Genomic DNA, 5043 nt, shown 5'->3' with positions numbered 1-5043 from the left:
CCCATTCTGTACCAGCTACTTTGGACATTGTGTACAATGCTATGGGGTCTTTTGTGTCATTCGGCACTCAAAGGATTATAAATGTTGGAGCCTTACACATAAATGTAGACGTCTTTTCTTTGGTAGGCTGGTTGGTAGGTAGACTAAAGAGAAAAGATATAGCCTGTGATATTCTACAGGCGCTGCAAATATCATTTCATTGTTGATGGATGTATTGATACTACTTGCGTGACATATTGAGAAAGTAATTATCACCGAAACAGACATTATTGTGTTGATGTGTGATATTCATACATGTCCATGGTATAATAAAATCATTGCAAAGATGTATGCAAGGTATGGACTCTTCATGAATTCCATAGACTACTTTGTTAATAATACAATGTATCGACGCAGAATCGATTCCACCCGTGTCATGTGTGGGTGTTCATAAAAGCTTACCCATCAAAGCCCCTCTCTTTAAAGTACCAACCACTTGGGGATCTCTCCAATTTCGAACTTTTGGGATTTATCAAAAGAGCCTGCAATCTTATACTTAAAATGCCAGCATCTTACAGACTTTATTACATGCCCACATCATTTTCTGGTTGTTACTGTTGCTGTTTCGTTATCTCAAGTATAAATGGAAGGACATTCCTTTGCACTATACTGTTTGAATCCAGTGGTTTTGTCATTTATCCCAAGAATTTCTTAGTACAGACCGTGTGTGTGAGAGAGGAAGGTAACATTATCCAGTATTTAACATGTGTCCATTACTCTAAAAGAAAGACAAAACAATGACAAAATACATAAATTTATGTATCCAAACCATTTAATGATACAGATGTGAGTACCTATTACATATTATTAGTACAGTGTACTTTTATAATGAATCTTCAAGATAACAGGGTGCATACAATCAACAGAGAGTACTGACACTTGAGCAGTGTAGCCATGAATACAGCAAGGACAGATCAGGGATAAATGGCATGTGCCATCCAGTTAAAACCTTGATTCTATGGACAGAGCAGTACCTCAAATCCTATGTTGTTATTGTCACACAGAGTCATTGAAATTCTCCATGAAAACACCATAGTCTGGTTCAGATTAATAGAATCACTACTTGTAAGTCAAACTGGAAGAAAAATGGTGTCTGTATTCTACCAGACTTGTACAAACAGAAAGCATTTGCATGGCGTATAGTAAAACAAACATGGAAAGTTGATTGATAAATTATCAGCCTTTAAAAGGAGCCACACATAAGGCACTGTGGTAAAACCCTACGACAGCAACAAAGGAATAGACATGACTTCCACAGAGAACGACACTTAGCTAGCCAAATGACAAGACATGTTCAAAAGCATCTCTTGGAGACACTCGACAACCACACTTAAAATTCTGACAGATAAAAGCAGAATGCAGATATCACAAACACAGCAAAAGAGATATTAAACACTAATATCCTTAAACATCCTCAGAAGGAGGTCTGTACACAGTGGAAGTCATTTTGAATAAAGGCAGTGACAATACATTATGTACCCATTAAGGTACCAGCAACAGAGAGCATGTGAAGCATAGCTAGGTTTATTAACCCGTTTAGGACGGACTGATTTTGCTACAACACGCATTTCCCATGGACACCTGCCTGAGTATACTCGGGACTCGTCCTCAACGGGTTAAGCATGACTTATTTGGGGACCCCTGTAGTATATCCATCTTGGTATCATGTTTATGACATTTATAGGCATCAGTACAACGTATTAATCTGCCTTGTACCCAACAAAAGACACATTTTAAATCTTCTTCTTTTCTCTCCACTTAGTGTCTCCACAAGAGTGTTATACTTCCTTCCTTTGGTAATATAGATGATGCCATAGAACATGGCTGCACTTGATAAGTGTTATGTACAACTACCACAGGAAACCAATGTTCCTCTGAAAAAAAGGGGTTAAGTAACATTCTCCTTTACAGTATAGATGCAAAGCAAAACTACAATAATGTGAACAAGTGAGTCCCACTAGGATGCCACTTGTGTAACCATCTCTGCTCTTGTGGCCAGAATCATCTTGTGCATATGTTCAAGGTTTATATATATCATTGATCCATTGCTCCAGTTCTGTGGTTCCAACTGAATCGACATGTACAGTTCTCTCACTGTATACCCTTGCGGCATAGTTTACTCTCACATTGTGGTACAATAATACCATGAAAGCAGATTTTTTGCAGACCTCACAGTGAAACATTATCACACTGAGAGTGATAAAGCACGGTTATGATACACAAAGACCTCTAACTGCATTCAACATCAGCTTGCAATCTACCTACTTCATTTTTAAAACAGTATTTTAAATCATCTCATGATATAAAATGTCACTCAGAAACTCTCAAAAAATAGAATAAAATGTTTGAATACATCTTAAAAGGCACTGTTCATTCCCCGTATCACAGTATTGATTCTAATCACAATAGAATATACAAATATAGACAGAGTTGTGCTAGTTTATACAAAGCAAACAATATATACATAGCAGCTGTATTTGAATACACTTTGTTTACATTTTCAAGGAAGACACTGAGCATAGGTATACAATCCAAGGTTTAGAAAATTGAAAGAGGAAAGACATAATATTACAAGGTAAGAAATGCAAGGTTACACTTTAAATAATATGAATACACTATTTTCACAAGTACTAGAAGCAAAATCCCCTTTCTATGCATTGCTCTATGGAAGTACTGCTACAACCAAGGTTTCGGGTTAAAAAAAAAATAAAGCCCAACAACATAATAATTGATAATTTGAAATATCAAATAGTTTCCCAGAAATAGAAGTGGGGGACAGTTCTATTCCTATGAGGAAAGCAAATATATCAAAACAATAAATTTCTTCTGTGAGAATACAAAAAACAGCATAGTTTCAAAACAGTATGATATGTCAAGGAATAGATAGATATAAATTAACTTTGTGAAGTTTGCGTAGAGTACACAGTGCAGTGATTTACTAATTCGCATACAAGTTCCAATCTTGTCTAAATCATTCATGTAGTAATGATAATACACTGTACCAGTATACTAACTGTGGTTTATACAGCTCTCATATAATCACCATTCAATCATGATCAATCTAATGTCCTTTTGCATACCCTCCACGATTATCAAGTATATGATTTGAATGTCTTTTCTGCTGTTGTCTCTCACTGTTTAAAATTATTGCTCAAAGTGGTTAACCCGTTGAGCACCAACTGCAAAAATCCTAGACATTGACTACCAAAACTATGTCAACTTGACTGAAAGAGTTCAGTTCCTAACAAAGTTTAGATTGTTATGGAAGACATGTATAAATAACATTACTTTCTAATCTTATAGACATACATTTCTTCACATGTAATTTTGGGAAGAGGCTGTGGAAGCACTTTCGAGACAACAATCTCTACTTTTTATATCTAATATTGATATTAATAAACTTACCAAATTTATCAACTTACAATTAACCCTTTATGTTCCATGACACTTCACAATAGACTGCCAAACAATGTTTTTCCCATCAGCTTTCAATTCATCCCCATTAGACTTAAGATGGCCCACTCCAATGGAGCTATGCCATAGTTCAAAGGAAAGCCCGTGTTGAGACCAAAGGGATTAGAGAATTGGATAATCCCTTCTCGTGCCCAGTTAACCCATTCCACACAGAATTCTGAAATGCCCATAAAGTTACTATGCTGGCCACCAGGTTCCCGTTACTGTACGAAACGGGTTAACAGCAAGGCTCCTGTGGTGCTTATTGGCGAAGGAAGCCCTCTGGTAGACATGCAAAGTGGGGCATGAAGCACTGTAAGGATTATTGTGGGATGCACTATATGACATAATGCTGCCATCAAAACCCATGAGAAATCAATTTGCCTAACCATTACGATTAAGATTAACTTCTATCTCTGCTTAATTGCTTATGGCATATATAAACTGTGGAAGAACTCAATGAGGGTATACAAGTATATATCTTATAACTATGGTTATAGCAGTTATCAGTCACAACTAAGTACAAATTTTTACAACATAAATACCCGTTTAACACTATAACTACAGGTATGTGCTGACACACAGTTCAGGTTACACATACACATGCTATCCCATGGCAAACATACATGTACTGTGAAAGTGCAAAAATTAATGCAATTTATTTTTGTGCATTTGGATCATTTCCAGTGAAATTTGCCTGCATATAATTTGATGCAATAGTTCAGTGAAGTACATAATTAGCTACCCTATTCCACACAGTCATCAGTCATTATTGTCTGCTCATCATGGTTAAACATGTATTTTTCGCTTTGTCTACATGTACTTAGGACAACTAAACTGCCAAAAGATTCTTATAACTATAGCACAAAAGATGAGGCTAGGGTCTATGACCACAGTTCTTATATATGTTACCCAAAACTTGTTTAGAGTTTACGGGGACAACCACCCATTCAAAATTCAGTGGTACGAAAGCAAACCCATATTGAACATGGAGAGGTTAAAATCAGACAAGCTAAGAGTCAAAGCACCAAACTTTCATTTCCTCTACCTAGAAATGCTCAGAAACACCTTTTCTTTTTTCATACTAAAAACACTGTTTTTATAAAAAATCGTTTTTCAATTCATACTTTCAACATACAACTTCCCACACCCTCCTTCCCCAAAACCCATCCCTATCCCCATGCCCGTCCATCTACTACACTGAAAATTCACGAGGATAAAGGTATGGGCATCGTGATTCCAAGGTTATTCATAGGCTATAGCATCTCTCTAGCCTAACCTATCACCATTTCATCACATCCATGCGAGGGGCAAGTTCATAAACCAAATTCCTAGTACTCATTCCTCCCCACCCAATACTATTTGGCCCCTCCCCCCCCCCCCCCCTTTCCATACTGTTGTTCCCCTACGCCCTGACATCGCCGCACGATGCATTCAGGGAAATCATGAAGAGAGTGGGTTGTTTGAGGGCAAAAACCTGACCCAAAGATCACTGTCCATCTCTCTATTTGCATTTATTCAGCCCATACCATCTTTTCTCTTCACAGCTGT

Source organism: Diadema antillarum, unplaced genomic scaffold, assembly GCF_040938485.1.
Source record: "Diadema antillarum isolate AM-2024a unplaced genomic scaffold, OU_Dant_1.0 seq00001745_RagTag, whole genome shotgun sequence".
Taxonomy (NCBI): Eukaryota; Metazoa; Echinodermata; class Echinoidea; order Diadematoida; family Diadematidae; genus Diadema; species Diadema antillarum.
Note: the sequence above shows the minus strand (reverse complement) of the source record.